Source organism: Ictidomys tridecemlineatus, chromosome 7 (genome assembly GCF_052094955.1).
Source record: "Ictidomys tridecemlineatus isolate mIctTri1 chromosome 7, mIctTri1.hap1, whole genome shotgun sequence".
Taxonomy (NCBI): Eukaryota; Metazoa; Chordata; class Mammalia; order Rodentia; family Sciuridae; genus Ictidomys; species Ictidomys tridecemlineatus.
The window spans coordinates 110,604,065-110,624,973 of record NC_135483.1 but is presented as its reverse complement, the minus strand read 5'-3'; the positions used below and the strand labels follow the sequence as shown (position 1 = coordinate 110,624,973).

General features: G+C 37.9%; 1 pseudogene; it reads right to left on the bottom strand.

Moving 5' to 3' along the window:
- Positions 1-7,563: 7,563 nt before the first annotated feature.
- LOC101970962 (T-complex protein 1 subunit eta pseudogene) lies at positions 7,564-19,428 on the bottom strand (annotated as a pseudogene).
- Between the last annotated feature and the right edge of the window lie 1,481 nt (positions 19,429-20,909).

The following is a 20,909-nucleotide window of genomic DNA, read 5'->3' as shown; positions in this document are numbered from 1 at the left end:
TCAGGATAAAGTGAAGGGAGGGAGCTAAGTTTGACTTTTAACTTGGGTGATCAGAGTAGACTCACTGAGAAAGTAGCTGCTGAGAAAGTCTTAAAGGACACAAATTGGACACGAAGACACATGGACAAAGAATTCAGAGCAGAAAAACTACTAGTACATTGGATTTGAAATGCCCAGCAAACAACTAAGAGGCCAGTCTGTGTCTTCAGTAAAGAAAACAGTTAGGAAATTATAGGAGATGAGATTGAAAAAGTAACTGGGGAAAGAATAATACGGAACCTTGAAAGTCATATGAGGACTGGCCTTTTGCCCAGAGGAATGATAAAGTGAGTTTTCTATTTTAAAACCACCCCTGGCTAAGATGGCACCTCTGTAGTACACAAAGATAGAAATAGAATTCGGGACACCAGTTAGGAAGGGATTGCAGAACCCAAGCTAGACTCTCTGATATCTCTGACTAAGGCCACTCTTGTAGAGCTGGAGAGAAATGTTCTGAATGGATTTTTAAGGTAGAGGCTAGAGAATTGCTGATGAATTGCTTGATAGATTTGGGGTGTATAATAGAAAAAAAGAGGTCAAAGTTATCACTTGGTTCCCCATCAATATCTGTAATCTTTATGTTATTATGTGTCATTAAAATAAATTTCATTTAAATTTTTAAAAGTCATGCTCTTAAAATAGAAAAACAAGGAAAAGGGTCAGGGATGACTCCAAGTTAAGAGCAGGCCAGGTTATAGCTAAGACCTCAATATTTTATGAATCTCCGGTTATAGAGAACATGTCATTGTTGTTTGTGAGCCTCAATATTTTGGTGCTGGAATAAAATAGGTAGAATTGGTTTCACTCCAGATTTTAGAATTTACTGCTACAGAAAGTTTTTATCACTTTGGAAAAGCTGAGACCAGAGTCTGAGAATATGTGTCAGCTCAGTCTATATAATCAACAAATAATTCTGCACTAGGCAACAGGACCCAGTTAGAAGAAGTATTCAGTTATTAAGCTTAACTCTCTTGAACTACTATAGTATATTAGCTCACACTCTCTAAGCTTTAACTTCCACTCTTTGAGCAGAAGGGAGGAACCACTTAAAACATGGTTCTGCCTTGTCTGATAGGCAGAAGCGCAGGGGATTCTATATCCCTTCAGAGTCTGGAAACTATCTGGGTAGAAATGTTACATTCATCTCCTTATGTGCTCTGAAATTAAATTCTTTATTAGCTTTTCCTATGAGTGAAACACTGTGCTCCCTAAAAGTTAAGCCATGGATTAGGGATAGCCATTAACACTGTCTCTTTGAGGCTATTCCTATGCCTGGAGAAGGTGCTCACTGCAATTCATACATCATTATTCTACCCTGAGCCACAAGGCATGGGCTCTGAGCACTGTTTCTTTCTGACTTTGTTCACAGTGAGTGGGCTACTTTTGTTTTTGACATTTTCAATTTTAAATGTTTTTTCTTCAAATAAAATATGTAAAATAGCTGAGGAAATCTAGAATTTACTACAAATTATTCAAGTGAATCCACAGAAATTCTACTTTGTTTTGATTTGTTCAATCTATAGACTAGTGGTCAAAAGCAGTAGGTACCTCACCTGTTGGCACCTTAGACATCATCAGTGAGTATTTTTAATATACAAATTCCCAACCCAATACCATAGCTACCAAATCCCCTGTGCTGGGAGTTGTGCCTGGGAATCGTGATATATGTGATTTTGTGTGTTTGTGTGGTGAGTGTTGTTGTTGGTGGTGGTGGTAGTGGTGGTTGGTATTTTTTTTTTTTTAATCTCAGCAGAAGATCTTGATGCAATTGACCTGGATCAGATTTTTCCCATGCTTAGGATCTTTCCATAATTACTATGATAATATTATAGTTAGAAATGATTTCAAGGCAATTGTCACAAAAGAACTCTAATAACTTACAAAACAAACAAACAAACAAAGAAGAAGTTGGAGGGAAAAAAAGATTAAGAAATTGCAGTCCAGATGTGATATTTGGCATATTCATCAGTCACTGTGAACCTGAAATCTGCCCTTTGGAGACAATGAACTGAGTTCAGGGTGCCTTTCTCTGGTACCCTTTCACTCTGAAATGATCACCTATAGCTTTATCTCCTTTACTTTTGATAGCCAAATGATCAGCTTTGCTGACTGTTTAGAGAAAGTGATGTTGTTTGTTAGTTTATTTTCATCATCAGTAAATTGCTGATCCCTGCCAAAGTTCACGGAAACCGCCAACCATACATTCTTCAAAATAATTCACATCAATAACATGAATTTGAAAGCCCTCTCACTCCTTTCTTGGCAGCTACAAACTGCTGACTCACACACCCTTCCCTGTCGAGTGTGTTTAACTTCATATTGCAGCTTAATAGTTTCATTCCAAAACAAAGACCGGAATTGGGAAGCTCAGGGAGAAAGTGCAGTAGGTGAAATGAAAGTTCCAATATGTGTTACCATATATAGGAATCTTAAATTACTTCTAAATAATACACAAGCTATGACATGAGCCTGAAATGAATCTGTGACAGAATGTCTTAGCCAGACCCAAATTCCCATCTTTTCTCCTAGAAAAAATACAGAAAAACAAGCTGACTTTGTGGAATGGTATCCAATTAAAGTATTTTCATTTCAAATTCAAGCTTGTCACCTGGGTTTCTGAATAATCCAATAAAGAGAGCTGATCCACCCATTATTTCAGCCTAAATTTAGGTTCTTTATTAGTGGAGTATAATTGTTGTGAAATTAGTTATGTTTTCTAAAATAAAGTTCACTACATTTTAATGGTAACCTTTGTTTTTTAGGTATTCAAAATTGCAAGTTAAGGAAGAGCAAGAGTCAATTTCTGGTAGCTTTGCAGAGAACCTTATAACCCCCAACTCCAGAGTGAGATTATAAATTCAGCAAAAAAAAAAAAGTCAAGGAAAAATCATAGCATTATGATTTTCTAAAATGACAAATAGCTCTTAAAATTTCCAAAAAAAAAAAAATTAAGTTTTTTTCTGGATTTATTTAAAAGACATATCCCTGAAATTTCAGTAACCATTAAAGCATTACAAAAATAGTCTGTGCTTATATGTAAAATGGAGTTTTGTTCTTGACTCTGGCCAGTATAAACAGAATTCTTTTACTTTTGTGATATCTATTAGGGCATTCAATATGATCTGACAAAAGAAAGTAAAGATGCACCCCCTTGGCCCTTACCTACTAAATGCCAGTAGTGACTCCTTATCATCACGAAAACAAAAAATAATCTACCTATAAATTTCCAAATGCACCAAAAAGAGCAGTAGCATTCCACGTAAGAGCCAACTCATGAGGAGACAGAGTAGTCCTGGTTATCATTCCTCACCCACTGAAAGACAGCAACCCACCCAGGGCTTACAAATCGCAACGTCACAGTGTAAATTGAGTTGGTACTTGTAGATGATTCTCCATCCTTTTATACAGCATGGTGAAATAAAGGAGTTGTGGTTTACAAAGAGAAAATCTAAGCTTCCATCTTGGTCCTGCCTTGAATTCAGCACTATATGACCTTGGGAATATCACTTCCTCATTCTGAGTGTCAGTTAACCTTATCAATAAAAAGGAGGTTAAAAAATAGTAACTTTCCCACCAACTTCACAGGACTGCCACAAAAATGAAAATCAATATGAGATCTGGTTGTTATTGCAATTTGATTATTAAAAGCATGAAATAATATATTTTTTTTCTGAGTGGTGTGGGAGACAAAATTCAGGGCCTCCCACATGCTAGGCAAGCATTCTACCTCTGCTGCTGAGTTACATACCCAGACCCTATGAAATAATTCTAAACGTTCAGAGATGCCATGCAAACTTGTTCTGTAGCCTCTGGCATTGCTTACAAGCCTAAGGCTTGCTGGTGTCTGGTTACACAGATTGACAATATGCGAGCTCCCGTGTCCTGATAGTGCTTGTATCGGTGTTTTATATCTACAGGTCTAGGTTGGACTTTATTCATCTGCCTGCCTCCTGAACATCTTTTTTTATTGTCCCTGGGGCATAGTTTCTCTCTTCTCTCTTCTATTTAATCTCCTCTCCCTTTTGTTAGATACCCTCTGCCCCACTGTGTATCATTTTCCCACCCACTCATTTCCTCCATCTTATGAATCTACTCTCCATCACACATTCCCCCCCTCCCTGAAATACAGTTTCTGCTGAATTCTAAGAATGTGCTGCATTCACTCTTAACCTTGAGTGCACACAGAAATCACTCATGCGATTATTCCCACCACACTAGTTTATATGGAAAGAGTTTTCTGAGCAGTTCTAATTTTTTTCAACCTCCATTGACATTTAGAAAGGCTGTTTCAGACACTTGGAGTCAATAATTTGGGTCAGAGAGACAAGTGGCAACCAGCAACAAAGTACAAGAGCCTGAGATTTCAAATAGGACCCAGATGTCTAAACGAAAGAAGAAAACCCACAAAAAGTCCACAAAGTTTGGGGAGAGAATCTGGAATCTGGTACAGAGGTTCAGGGTCAATGGAGGAGTACAGATTAAATGGAATGACAGTTTGAGTCCTGGTGCAATTAAAACGTCGGACACTTTTCTTTGGATGATGCTTTTCTTATAGTCTTAGACCTGCCCAAGGGCTTCTCCCCTTGCTTTGTGAGGACAAAACCCTGGAGTTGTCTTTAATAGTAGCAATGGGAAACCCAGACATTCACCAGGCAAAATCAGCAATGTGGAAGTTTGAGGTGGAATTCATCAAGTCACTAATACTCCACTGAAATACATCCTAGGTTTTCCACGAAGCTGAAACCAGGGATTAGATCTAGCTGTGCTGAGACTATGACCACAAGACAATTACACATTATTAAAAAAAGCTCAGGAGGCAGAACTTATGCAAGTCACCTCACAGTTCATGGTATCAGAAGAATTGAAATAATGGTGGTCTCAACACTGGACTTTTAGTTTATAGTTCAGTGTGGTAGACTGGTCTATTCTATCTGAAAGAAATGGAAAAGGGTCCAACTCTTGGAGCAAAGTACATAGGGAGGTCTTGGCAAGAAAACAAGAAACGATTTCACTATTAACTACATTTTCTCTTAAGAAAAGGCAGTACTTGTGAGAAGAGCAGTGCTGAAGTAAAGGCATTAGGCTGAGCAAAGGCAGCTGTGGTTAGAGGTCTGTGGTCAGGCTCTGTTACGCATTTGCTCCAGGAACAGCAGTTAGCAGGTCTGCGATGGCTTAGTACATCCAGACTTGTTCTGATATTGTATCTGTAACTGCAGACATACTGTCTACATTGGTCCAAACTGGCTCAAAACTCCAGTGGACCAGGTCTGCAAATTCATGGCATTGATCTTTCCAGTTAATTTGGACTAGCCTATGTGTCTAGCCTATGGCTTTGTTGTGTTTGAACTTAAAGGCCCTTTTCCCTTACATGAAAGGCTTCTGTGGTCCAAAGCTGGAGGCCAGTTTGCAAAATTCTGTGAAATGTACTGCCTTCCTCTGCACAAACAATTGACCAAAAGTGTATTCTGTTTTGGAACTTGGACACTTTACACTCATTCAGCATTTAAAATTAGCTCCCTAACTCAAATTTTGGATTCATCCTCTGAGATTGGTTACTGAAGACCTTATTTTGCACATTTTTCCCATTTTCTGTTTTTTGTTATGGGAGGATAACAGAAAGTTGCATTTCCACTGATGACACAATAAGGCTTTGGTATAATCAACATTGTACTAAGATTCAGAAAGCTTGGGTTTTAGCAGACTTTGACAGTACTAATGTATATGTAGGTAAGTATTAAACTTCTCTAAGCATCAATTCTTCTTCAGTAAAATGGGAAAGTGATACCTCATTCATTTCATTCTTGAGTTGCTATAAAAATTAAATGAGGCTCTTACATCTTGGGAGAAAAATTTTACCCCTCACACATCAGATAGAGCACTAATTTCTAGGGTGTCTAAATAACTCAAAAATCTAAACACCAAAAAACCAAGTGACCCAATCAATAATTGGGCCAAGGACCTGAACAGACATTTCTCAAAAGATGATATACAACCAATCAACAAATATATGAAAAAATATTTATCATCTCTAGCAATTAGAGAAATGCAAATCAAAACTACTCTAAGATATCATCGAACTCCAGTCAGAATGGCAGCTATTATGAAGACAAATAACAATAAGTGTTGGCAAGGATGTGGGGGAAAAGGTACACTTATACATTGCTGATAGGACTGCAAATTGGTGCAGCCAATATGGAAAGCAGTATGGAGATTCTTTGGAACGGAACCACCATTTGACCCAGTTATCCCTCTCCTCAGTCTATACTCAAAGGACTTAAAAACCAAGATACTACAGGGATATGGCCACATCAATGTTTATAGCAGCATGATTCACAATAGATAAACTGAGGAGCCAACCTAGATGTCCTTCAGTAGATGAATGGATAAGAAAAAATGTGGCCTATATACACAATGGAATTTTACTCAGCAATAAAAGACAATAAAATCATGGCATTTGCAAGTAAATGGATGGAGTTGGAGAAGATAATACTAAGTGAAGTTAGCTAATCCCCCCAAAACAAATGCCAAATGTTTTCTCTGATATAAGGTGACTGTCTCTTAGTGGGGTAGGGAGAGGGAGCATGGGAGGGATAGACAAACTCTAGATAGAACAGATGGATAGGAGGGGAAAGGAGGGGGGTAGGGGGTTAGAAATGACAGTGGAATGTGATGGACATCACTATCCAAAGTACATGTATGAAGACACGAATTGGTGTGAACATACTTTATATACAACCAGAGATCTGAAAAATTGTGCTCTATATGTGTAATATGAATTGTAATGCATTCTGTTGTCATTTATTTTTTAAAAATCAATAAAATAAAAAAAAATAAAAATTAAATAAGGGTCTTACTACAAGCTATAGGAAGAAGCACAAATAGAAATAACAATTTACTCATTCATTTACTCTCAAAGTTAGAGCTAGGCACTGGGAGTAGTAACAATTTATATTGAGATATAAATGAAATAACCATTCTAACATTTTGACAAATACAATAGATGGACAGGTATAGGAGGTATGTGGCTCATTGGATAAGTGGGATTCAACCTCTTTCTTGTATTACCTGAGTTATGGAGAATGAAAGAACGTAAGTAAATAGGTTGGAAAGAGAATTTCAGTGTCTAGAAATAGCAAAAGTTAGAATGGAGCATGCCAGATATAAAGGATCACCAGGTAGATGGTGGGACTACATCAGGGAGAAGGGCAAGGTGGTGGAAGATGAGGCTCAGGAGGTAGCCATGCACTAGATCATGTGTGCATTTGTTAGTTGTGCCAAGGAGCTGTTTTTTTCTTTAACCTAAAATTAAGGAAGTTTGGGGGGACATGAGAGAGAGTTGGAAGAAAATGATATGACTAGATTTGCATTTTCCCCCACTAAGTCTTTTGTTTTATTTAAACAACCTCCAGTGAGCAGAGTGGGCTAATGCCTACCAGTTCCTTACAAAGCCAGGGAGAATAAGCACACCTTCAGCCAGCTGGTGTGTGATGGATGGGAAGGTTTACAATGAGAATGGCCTCAAGCTCAGACTGTGCTGGCTCCCTGGGAGATAATCATGGTGGTACAGAGGTTCTTGATGGTTTCATCTGCATACATGATAAGGCACTCAGAGTTTCTGTCAGGCCATTGATCTTCACCATAGCCAGATCCCATATGAAGGCCTCAGAGTTGTCATTGCCCTCAGTGCTGATGCTAACCCCATATTGAACCCATAAATAAACCCATAAATAACCCCTGGATATACTGAGCCCACAGCTCATTGCAAATATCTGTCACTTAGTTGGTGTGGGATAACCTCCAAGGTTTGGGCATACGTCCCAATCCCCAGCAACTGTTTTTCTAAAGTAGTCATTAGTGATCCTCAAATACTTGAAGAGCTCCATCTCAATTTTCCTGTAACCAACTTCCACCAAGTCATTCCCAGTGGCCTTCCTGATGATCATGATGACAACTTGTAGGGACTGTTCTCTCTCCTGCATAAACTGCTTGACGCCACCATGGAGGATGAAAACGAAGGTCTTTGGGGGCAATCACTGAAGAAATTGTACTCTCTCTTCTGATCAGGGTCTCCTTAAACACCTGGCAGTGGTTCAGGACATCTGCTGACAGAGCATCCACCCTAATCTGTATTGAACTTTTGCACATCATCACTGTCCTCTTCAGATCCTCTATAGTCACTTGGCAGGCACAGAACTTGTCCCTGTAGGCAAAGTACTGGGTGGCCACAATCCCAATGGGGATTTTATAGAAGATGACATTGGCTCCAGAATGATGAATCCTCTCTAACTTGTCATAGAGAATATTCCAGTGGATATCAACAATTTTCCGATGATCCTGAAAACTATGTGGTCTCTGATTTTAGCATGATATTTCTCAGCTTGCAGTTTGCATCTAACTTTTAAGAAGGTAATCCTGGGATTACCTTGTTGTTATTGCTCTTTCTAGGTTTCATTTCAAGCCAATGTAAGAGAGAGTATTCTTGAATGCAACACCAATCATAAGCAGAAACTTTTCTAGAGATCCACCCATCATAATGTCAACCACCATCTTAGAAAAGAAAGTTTTCTTCTAAAATATCTACTTGGAGCTCAGAGCAATCATGACACACTTCTCTAGTAGCTTCTTCTGCTCCATTCTATCTTGTTTATTCTCATTCACAGTGATCTTTATGATCTTGTTAATTGCCAAAGGAGTGATGGTACCGAAGCATGGATGATGATCTGGGAGTACAAACCTTCCCCATGTATGGCTTTACCTGCTTCAGAAACTGTGCAGCCAATAGAATCACAAAGGTGGAGATACCATTAACCTCCACATGTTGGGATTTGATAAAAGTTCACTGAAGTCTTTGCTGTAGGATAGACAACAAAAAAGGTTTCAGAATTGTGCCTCTCCCGTTAGAAATTGTTTTTTTGTTGTTGTTGTTGTTGTTTGTTTGTTTGTTTGTTTGTTTGTTTTTGCCTTGGCCAAGGTAATCCATGTCACAGGAACCCAGGATGGTTCTTACAGCCTCAGCAGTCAACTGGTAGGCACTGAGTTTTCCCATAAATTCGCTCATGAACTCAGTAAGAAATGCCTTGGTAGTTTTCAGTCCTGTCTTTCTACGAGATAGCTGGTGCACACATCATTTTGGAAGCTTATTTAGTGGCCTACTCCTTCTCCTTACTTCTCTGTAAATAGGCCTCCCAGCATCCCAAAACATCCTGTACCAGAGAAGTCTCAGAAGCTTCACTACACCCAGATTTATATTTTGAGGCCATCCCTTTGATAGATATTTGACTGCATATCACATATCTTTTTTTTTTAATTCCTTGACTTTATCTTACATGGACCTCACATTGAGGAGGTAGGGGAAAAGTCACATTCATACATAGTTGGTAGGACTGCAAACCAACAACTGCAAACCCCTCTGGAAAGCAGTATGGAGATTCCTTAGAAAACCTGGAGTGGAATCACCATTTGACCCAGCTATCTTACTCCTTGGTTTATACCCAAAGGAATTAAAATCAGCATACTATAGAAATGCAGCCACATCAATGTTTATAGTAGCTCAATTCACAATAGCTAAACTGTGGAACAGACCTAGTTGCCCTTCAATAGATGAATGAATAAAAAAATGTGGCATATATACACAATGGAATATTACTCAGCATTAAAAGGGAATAAGGGCTGGGGTTGTGGCTCAGTGGTAGAGCAGTTGCCTAGCATGCCTGAGGCACTGGCCCCAGCACCACATTAAAAAAAAATAAAATAAATATACAAAATACAAGTATTAAAAAATCAAATTGAAAAGAAGAGAATAAAACTATGTTATTTGCAGGTAAATGGATGGAGTTGGAAAATAGAATGCTAAGCGAAATAAGCCAATCCCAAAAAACCAAAGGCTAAATGTTCTCCCTGATATGTGGATGCTGATCCATAATTGGAGGGAGTAATGGAAAAAATGGAGAAACTTTGATTGGGGAAAGTGGGGAGGGGGTATCGGAGCAGGAAAGATGAGATGAGATGGACATCATTACCCTAGGTACATGTATGACTGCACATATGGTGTGACATTACACTGTGCACAGCCAGAGAAAAAGTTGTGCTGCTGTTGTGTACAAGGAATCAAAATGAATTTGGCTGTCACATATACCTAATAAAAATAAATAAATAAAATTAAAAATAAATAAATAAAATAAAATAAAATAAATTACCAAAGGTAAAAAAAGTTAAAATTACAAAAATGATTATGGTAATTCTCTTTTAGAAAAGAATAAACAAATAATATGAATAAATAAAATATCATTTTAATAATTTTAAGCACTTAATTCAATCAATTTTAGTTTTGATCATTACCCCTGACAATGACTTACTTCTTTTGCAATCAAAGTTTTTGGAAAGCATACATTTTAGCTTCTTTTTTTTTTTTTTAAATAAGAGGTGGCACATTGTTTTGCTATCAATAGAAGATATTATTTTATTTCTTTTCCATAGAGGATCTAACAGTTTGGATCATGTATTGAGGGACTCATGTATTGAAAGCTTGGTCTCTAGTTGATGTATTATCAGGAGGTGGTGGCAACTTTAAGAGGTGAGGTCTAGTTGGGGGAAGTAGATCATTGGGTGCATGACCGTGAAGGGTATATCTTCTAGCCATACCCCTCCTCTCCTTCTCCTTTTCCCTCTCCCTCTCTACCTCCCCCTCCCCTCTCTTTCTCTTTCTCCATGAGGTAAGGAGCTTTATTCTACCACACCCTTTCTACCACAATGTCCTGTCCCATCACAGAGCCAGAAACAATGAGTCGAATGACCATGAAGAGAAACCTTTGAAACTATGAGCCAAAATAAACCTTTTCTCCTTTAATTTGATTTTTTTCAGGTGTTTTTGGGACAGTATTAGAAGCCTGACTAAAACAGAGAGGATGGGTTTACCTTAAATCATTTATATTTGCTTCTCTAAACCTCTAAATATAACATCCATGCACTGTGTCACATTAATTAATAATATTTTACCTGATATAGGGAATCAATATCATGATCCTTTTAGGATTTCAAAATTGAACAGGATAAAATGGTTCCAGACTCCAAGAAAAAGGGTAAGCATGAGTTAATTTAGGTTGTACCAGCAACACCAGCAGTCTAGCCAGTCAATTCAGACAACATTTAGCTGGCAGGCTCTTATCTTTTCCAACTGGATAGAGTGGCCCAGTATAAAGCCAGCAGAGTTGGTTTCTCACTATTGAAAACTGTGCCCCAATAAGCTGACAAATATGCAGTGATAGTCAGTAATCAGGCTGCAGAAGCTATTTAAATAAAAATGGCCACTTTTGAATAAGACACAATGGGACATATTAGGTGGGGTTTGACCTACAAAGGGTAAAACATCAAAATTAATTTGGAGGAAAAATTAAGATTCTCCTCACAGTCTCAAAGCTTCCTTCTCTAATCACGGTGCGGACACTATCAGTGAACAGAGGATCTTTGTATTATTTCCAAGTTTCTCCCGTTGTCAGTCACTGTGACAAAGTGCCGGCCAGTCTGACACAATGATGAATCACTCCAGACATTGAGTTTTCACATGACTGTGGAGGGTTCTCTGTGGATTCTGTCCTATGGAAATGCCACAGATGAACAATGGGTGCTATGCTCATGAACAGCGCTGTAATCTGGTAAAATTAAACACATGCATTTAGAGAAAAGAGATGTTTCATAAACATTCACTGCCTCTAACATGTCATCATACAGTAATTGATTCAAATGTCTATTGAGCAAATCTTCACTTTCCTAACCAATTCCTATTTATACTCTGCTGAAATGAGTAAGATTTGAAAGTACATTCAAATATTAAAACAAATATTTTTATTGTTTTAGCTATTAAAAAATGTGGACCATTTTATTCTTTATCCTTGAAATTTGAACATACAACATATAAATTATCTGCTAATACATTTTCTTAACTGATTAGATCTTATAAACCTAATGCTGGATGATGGATTGATGCATAGTCCCATGCAAATGTACTTGTAATGTCTACCTTAGCTTCCTGTTAGACTTGTCAATACACCAGTGCCTCAAATCCATTTTCTCAGTAAAAATGTTGCAGTTTTCTGATTACTATTCACAAAGGCAGCTTCCTGAGTTATTTCTGCTCCTGCACAATATTCATGATAGCAATTTGATACCTTAGCAGTTTCAAGGTTATCAAGTGATTGAAAATCCTACTGCTTACTTCAAGGTGTAACATATACAACTGTGCTGTCATCCATTATAGCAGTATAATAGTTTTTCGTAATGCCTTTCATGAACTGCTGATTTAGAAGTGTAAGCCTAACTTCTGAAGGCGCTTATCAGTCTCAGGCTGGGGAAGTATTGCTTCTCTGGAAACATCAGCCTGGGACTCTTTGTTCTACTTGGAAAAAACTAAACCAACTTTCATTTCTCTCTTTGATAGCGCTAGAGCCCTGTGAAATCATTAAGGTACATTTGCAAGAAGTCACAAACAAACAGAAACTATGGTTATCTGGACTTTTGAAAGGCTAATGTTAATCAGAAATGAATTTTAGTAGGTACTACTGGATTTTGCAGATTGTTGAGATTAAGTTAGAAGAAAGGAATTACTGATGGAAATAAGAGAGATTTTGCTGAAGTAAAAAAACACAAATGTCAAGCAAATTTAAAATGATTCTGGGAAGCAAAATCAACCATTATTCAGACCTCTGCTTTCCACACATTGCTCTACCCACACATTGAATTTTGGTTTAGGGGTCTCTGGTTGGAGCAGAGGGTTGCTTGAGTGAGTTTAGAAGGTGGCATCTGTTTAAGTAACAGATGTCCGTGTCACTGAGGTGCTATGTTCTCACTCTTTATATATGGGGAAATGACTGCTGAAAGAGTTTTATTGTCTTTATGCAAATGAAAATATCATATTCTTCTCCTTAAAGGGTTCCTTATCCTGATGTGGATCCACTACAACCATAAAGGACCTCAACCTCATCAATTTTTTTTTTTAATTTTGGAATCTGATAAAGTTTCTTACGCACCGCCAGTTGTGCATGAAATGAGGTTTGGAATTACAGACATACTTGCTCTTACTTAACGAGGCCCCACTGGGTTGAAGCAAATGCGCAAATTGGCAGAGTAAGGTTGGTACTGACCCCTTACCAAGATAAATTTACCTGCAATGGCACCGAAAGAGACCAGACCTGGCTTTGCATTTATGCCCCCTCAGATAGCTTAAATGTTGAAAGGAGGAGTTGCCTTAGGGACTGATTTCACCATTGTTCATTTGGTTCTCAGTTTATAGAAATCTCTTGCTCCTTTTATTTTTTCAGAAGGGATGAGGAAGAATGGAGTTAACCAAAACCACCCTTCAGGTAGGCACATAAAATCAACCATTACAAATATTCGAGGTGACAATATGTAAAGTATACACAAAGAACTTATGCATTTCTGCTGCAAACCATATTTTGATGGCTATCTTAAAGAAGAGTACATTGTTAGAGTAGTGAGCTGAAGCATTCATTTCTTTCATGGATTGCCATTTTTACTTGAAATACAAAAGAGAAAAACTATATGAAGAATAGACAAATTATTCAGAGTTAGGTATTTGGGGGATGTCATGAAAATGAAAAAGAGTCTTTCACTTCTAGGCAAATGACTACACGTAAATTTGAATTTCAAAAAACTTGTATCCATCATCATGAGCTTGGCAACCTCCTACTATTTAAAGATTTTTCTATTCAAATTGGTGGCATTATTAATAAATGTGATTTTTTTGATATTGTAAAATGAAAAGTGTCAATATTTGAAGATCTGCTTAATTCTGTGAACTAGTATTTTCCAGATCACAGAATCATGTTTGGTAAAAAGATTTATTGAATTGTAATGTAGACTAACAGATTGTAATATAACAGAATTAAGAAAAGTTCATTGATAACATTTTAGTTTCCATACAAACCTAACTTTTAAGAAACTACTACGTATTGAGTTTTGGTGTTCTATCCCAAAGGATCTCTACTATTATCTGAAAAAGCTCTTAGAATTATCCTTACTTTTTCAGCTACATCTATGTCTAAGGCCATATTTTATTCATGTATTTCTGCAAAACAACACACAACAAGAGATTGAATGTAGATGCAGAATTGAGCTCTCATCTATTAAGCCAAATAGTAATGAGATTTAGATTCATGGAGGTCTGTAGAGATAATTTGTTGAATTGATTGACATATTAAGACAAACCTGGGAGGCTTTTTTGCATTTATTTTCATGTGAACAATTATAAAAATTAAAGTAATTTCAAAGCTCGTGGGGAGTCTCATGTTTTCCAAGAAGAAAAATTGACTCTATACCCATGGAAGTCATGCACTTGTGATAAACCAAATGTCCCTAAGTATCAGAAGCCCAGCACCAGTGTGTTCAAGTGGATAGAAGGACCGACGTAGCTCATTAACACCCCTTCCCACCCCATATAGTTCAGATGCTAGCATATCTTCTTCAAGGTTCTGCATTTCCTCTACCCCACTAGTGTTTCTGAAACCATCAAAGTGGTTTTCATTTATATTTGTGAATCAACTAAGTCTGCTAGGAGTCTCTATCCTATTCCATGTAGCTCAAGTCACAGCTAATAGACTATTGATGCTTTCAGAACCTTAGGCTGCTAAAACCCAGATGGACTTAATGCCATGTCTCCATGTTGTTATATTGCCACCTATCAGAGAAAACTAGGAGGACACCTTTTTCTAGGAAATGGGAATGTAGTGAGTAGCTTAGCAGGGAGTACGAACTGTGACACTGGAAGAGACCTGCCACCTAATCAACACTGCTGGAGAAAAGAGACATCACAAAATTAACTTCAAAGTAAAAGTGGTCAAGAGTAGAGATCATGTGCTTAGCATGTGGCAGAGGGTACAGAATATTAGGGTGGGGCTGAGGTAGGGAGCTGAGCTGCCATCGAGGATATAGTTGTTAGAAATATGATTTGTGAAAATATTCTGGAAACTTATAAATTGTCATGGAAAAATGTGGTTCCCATGATGGCAAGATATCCCCAAAGTGTCAAAAAAGTCATTCCAACTAGAACAGAGGGTATGGCTCAGGAGCCTAATGCTTCTCCCTTATCAAGGCTCAGGTTCACTCTACTTTTCATTGAAAAGAGAATTAAATAATGAGTTTAATGGGTGACTCTTCCAAGAGGAGAGAGTTGTCTTATGTCCATGGGAAATTTAAGAGCCAAGTTGGAGATGAAGAATTTCAGAACTCCTAACCCCACTTACCCCGAACTGTATATGCATTGTTTTAATCAGCTGTTTCACTGCTGTGATCAAAAGGCCTGACAAGAACAATTAGAGAAGGAAACGTTTATTTGGGGGCTCAAAATTTCAGAGGTCTATGTCCATTCCTCAGGGTTTGAGGTGAGGCAGAACATTATGGCCAAGGTGTGTGGCAGAGGAAAGCAGCTGGGGACATGGCACCAGGAAGCAGAGAAAGAGACTAAGCTCACAAAATATATACCTCAAAGGCACATCCCCAGTGACCCACCTCCTCTAGCCACACCCTACAAGTCTACAGTTTACCACCAGTTAATCCTTATGGGGGTTAACACACTGATCAGGTTAAGGCTCTCATAACCCAGTCATTTCATCTCTAAATTTCCTTGCGTTGTTTCACACATGAGCTTTTGGGCAACACCTAATATCTAAACCATAGCATGCATGATCTGGAGTTTGAACCATTTGCTTCTATTTCTTCTACTCCTAATTATCTTTATTGACTTATTTTTTGAATTGAATATATGAAATATGATATGTCAAGAGTTTTGTAATGTTTTGAATAACCAATAAATAAATAAATAAGAAATCAAATTTAAAGGAAAGTACCTTCTCAAACTCAAGAATCTCAGAAAACACTTGTGCTTGTGGGTCCCTCTTTCCCTCAAACTGTCTCCAAGCATTTTTAGCTAATGTACTCATTTTAATATCTGAGAAGTACAGCATTCACTATGAAGATGAGTATGATTTAGTGGTTTATAATCATTATTCAGAATTCTTTTTGATTATCAGTATTGAAATTTATCTCCACTAGTGTGGATAAATAGAGTTTGATTGGACTTAGGTTTCAGAAATCAGTTTGCTGAGTCTGATAAAACTTTATGGAGGTTGTTTGAAACAAAGGAGGTAGACTATACTTATTATATATGTATATATAATATGTATAACATATATATTTAGAATACATACTTAGAATATATACTTTATATATATATATATATATATATATATATATATAATTCAGTTTTATGGTGCTAGCAAGTTAGGCTTTATGTATAACTAGTAAAGCTCAATTGTCATTTTTGTAGCTGGTGTCTTAGTATATTATTTGTGGAAAAATCATTTGTAGATGTCATTAGGGCCATCATTAATTCCAGGATTTCCACAAGTGACCTAATGAGAAAAGAATGTTATAGGATCTGAGTAGAATGCCAACTGGGGCATCTGGCAATATCCCTGCATATCTCAAATGCCAGAGTTGAACATCAAGGACCCCTGAATGCCTAGGTCTAGATAGAGATAGAGAAACTCTGAACCGTCTCCTTCAACTCCATTCCATTTTTTCTCCTCAATAATCCCCAAACTGTCCTTGGGTTCTATGGAGGCAAGAGCTAACAGGTAGTCAAAAGCAAAATCAAGTAGAGGTGACAATAAGAGGAAGGAAAGAAGCCAATTGGGTACTCATGTGGGAGGTGTAATTGTGCCTATGGCAGGAGCAGAGGTCCCAGGTTCATACTGCAGGTGCTTGTTTGCTTTACTCGGGCGTAAATCATGCTAAATCAACAGGCAGGAATTTGGAGATATCCCAGGTCATGGATAGCATATAAATTTTTTCCTGGCATACTAATGCCATTTGATAGGTAATGTGTCTGGCATACTGTGCTGAAATAGATTTTGAGGCTCAAATTGGGCTACGAGAAAGAGAAGGTTGTAATTCGTAAACATTTGCCCTGGGCATAACAAGGGAGATTGCAGCATGTGTGTGATGTGACTATCAACCCTGCCCCTCACTTTTCCAGGGCCTGCCAAATGTATGACTACACTAGTGGCATTGCCTGCTGGAAGAGATTGGCGAGCACATGACAGTTGCTGTGTAAGGCTACTTCTATCTTTTCCCATCCTTTCATTTCTAAAAGACACTAGGGATTTAAGTCTCCGTGTTCATTTTATTACAACCCTCTTCATTGATCCTGTTCCCAGAATAATTTTCTTCAGAGTCTACCAGAAATGCCTTCCATCAGTCTCTGCACTCTCCCAAATGAGAGGCAGAGACAAAAATGAAAACTATTCACAAGAGCAAAAAGACCCAGAGGGACTCTCCTCTTGGGCCACTGAGATACTTATAACAGTTCAGGTGAAATGACTGTCAAATGATTTCCTTGTTTGTTCCCTTCCCTTGACCAGTTTTTCAAGAAATCCATGTTGAAAATGTCTTGTTCCTCTATTTATATTGCATTTTAATGCAATTGGTTGCTTTCCCCTGTTTGTTTCAGGGTGGTGACACAGCTCTGGGGGCCTGGGATGATGAAGTGAATGAGGAGGGAGAGAGACAGAGAGCACACACATGAAAACCCCCATCAGCAATAGTTTTTCTTATTTATAGTGACAACCCCAAGCAAAATATAAAAATATATTTAGGGAGATGACAGCTTTGTTGCTTCTTGATCACAAACCAGCACTTATGAGTTCACTTTTGTGAGCAGATAGAAAGGGCTGTGACTTGATAAAACAGGATGAGAAAAAAGAAGAAGAGATCAGGTGAAGGGCGATATGTCCTAGACAAGACCAGTACAAGGACCCAGATGCTGAACAGAATGCAGACTCGGATTGTTGTCTGCAGGGTCCTGGAGGAAGGGGGATGAAAACCACCCCCTTCAGAAATCAGAATTTTAGAAAGGCAAGAAGTGTTCAGAGTTGCCTTCCAGTACTACAGTTTGTATTCAATAAGAAACACAGTCTTTAATTTACTTCACATCAAAATAAGATTGAAAAAAAATGTGCATGAAAATATTTAAGGAATCACTTATTTCTGTGTTAAGTAGAAGCAGTAGCAATTTATAAGTGGGTCCATGTTTGAACTAATAAATCACTTTAAAAAGTAAAAGAGCTGAGGAGATGCATAGGCCAGAGAACTCCTATCAGCAGAGAGGAAAAGTCCTTGCTCCATGTGCCTAACAATACCAGTTCTTCCTTTGGCTGAAGATATCCACCATTGCTTTGAACACATTTCTCTGGTTCAGTCCTTACTATCCCTGCCCAGCTAGCTCACATAGTCTGACTACTTTGACAACCCATGCAATTTTACATGGATGCCCTTCCCCTGATCATACCAAGCCCCTTGTCCCCACCACACACACACCTGCCCACCCTTGTCCCTACTGTAGGTTCATCTCCTTTGTCTTGGCTCCCACACCCTGGTGGACTCTTCCTCTGAGCACTGCTTTTGCCCATCTTAGTTACCTTGGTTGTTGTTGAAGGATTTTCTTTAGTAGGTGATTCTGTGTTGACAATCATTCTCCTACCAATCTGCATCTGCTACTGTTCTTGGTAAAAGAAGTAAAAAGAAAATACCCCCAATGAGGAGTATGAAGAAAGGGAAAGGGAGAGATTTATAATCTCTAGTTAATGCTCATTAGCGCTGCATTTGATGAAGAGAGACCACCACCCACCTCCACTGACCAAACCAGTTGTTTTGAAATGGCATATTTTGGCCAGTATGGGTTCATTAAATCTCCAGATGCCTTTTTGAAAGAAGCATTTGTCTGATGACAGCGGTTCTCAAACTTTGCTCCATTAGAATCTCATGGGAAACCTGAAGTGTAGGCTGCATGACACGCCAAATAAATTTGAATCTACAGAAGTGGAAACCAGGTGTTTAGAAGCCAACTTTAAAAACCAGTGCCGAGGCTTAAGGAGCAGCAGAATTGGAGGCAGATGGTGGAGAGGAAACAAAGGAATGACTGGATTCAGAATCTCTGCACTTTATTGGCTTTGTCACTAAATCTCTCACAGCCTCATTTTCATTAGTTTTAAAATGAAGTTAATTCAAATTTTGTAGGCCAGTCCTCAGTATTCTGAAGAGGTTTCAGGAAATCATGCTTTTGTATTTTTGGAAATACATTGTAGACTGCAACATACCATGTGAACACAAAGTGTTGTTAAAGTCACATGGCACCAACACAGATTTTCTCATTCCACTCAACATCTTTGGCAAACTTGTAAGCTACATGCAGTCTGCGATTGGTGTACTCACTCCAACTCCATCTTGGGTCATGCTCTCTCCTCTATTGATGCTTATGACTTGATTTTCAGTGTCTTTAAGATATTCATGGATGTCCAGGACCAAGGCCAGGGTAGCCATCTTGCCATTCGTTCAATTTGTTCAGATGACAAAAAGAAGAATATGACGTGGGCTGCTAAGTCACTTTGAGCCAGAATTTAGTGAGCTAATCGTGTTCAGCTAGGATTTCAAGGACCCCAATGTCTGTTCTCCTTTCTGAGACTACTCTGTTATTTTTGGCATAGTTCTTAATTTTATGTCACCTTATCACCTCCTTTCTCCATCTTGGATTCTTCCAAAACTGCTTTAATATCTTGGCTGGAGTGTTACATATTTTAATGGCTAATACTTCTATTCAACTATTTTACCCAGAGGCTAATAACCACATTTTTTATTTTGACTGGTGCCCTGGCCATGATTTCTGACAATTTTTTGGCTTGACACATTAGTTTTGAACTCATATTACCTCTGAACCATGACTAGCACAAAGATAATATCAGGACTGGCTGAGCCCTTTCTTCTGACACACCTGTATTATTACTGCTCTACTCTTGCTCACCTACTATCAACTCTTAGCTCCTATATCTACTAATCTATTTAGTAATTTTGTATTAGATGACAATAATATGTGCATTTCCACCATACCTTAAATTAGAGGAGTGATTGTTTAAAAGTGAAACATCAGGCACAGTGGGAAATAAATCAAGCCATATGAAGTTTTACAAATATTGTCTTGGGGTGCAAATGGCTCCACACCTGAATCCTCTGTTCTTTTTTTTTTTTTTTACATATTTCCCCTCTCTACTTTCTAGATTTTTCTCCCTCAACTCTTATCCTAATATGTGAGAAACACATATTAGTGAGCAATAATTGCCACAATATAACATCAAGGTTGTCCAAAGAAGAACCAAAATCAAATATGCAAAATATGCAAGTGATAAACTTAATGAAAATTTGAAAAGACCTGCAAAACAAAACTATAAATTTTTACTGGGATCTTAAGACAAATCTTGAAATAAACAGAGAAAGAAAGATTACTGACTCTGCAATTTAAGGCTAAAAATGTCAAAAATATAGAATTTTATACAATTAATATGAATGTTTAATATAATTTTAACAACAATTATAAATAAACTTTTTAGAAGTTAAAGAGTCTAAATTTAGGCTGGGTATGTAGCTCAGTGGTAGAGTTCTTACTTAAGCATGTGTGAGGCTCCTCAAGTTCAATCCCCAGCACTGGAAAAAAAAAATCATAATTTCACCTGAATGAGTTAACATGTGAAGATACCAAATGTTGTTTTTAAAAAGTAAAGAACTCTGCCAGGCACCATGGCACAGGCCTATAATCCCAGTGGTTCCGGAGGCTGAGGCAAGAAGATCACAAGTTCAAAGCCAGCTTCAGCAACTAAGTGAGCCCTGAGTAATTTAGTGAGACTCTGTCTCAAAATAAAACAAATATGGATGGGGATTTTGTTCAGTGGTTGAGGGTCTCTGGGTTCAGTCTCTAGCACTAAAACAAAACAAAACAAAAAAGTAAAGAACTCACTCTGATGGCAAACTGT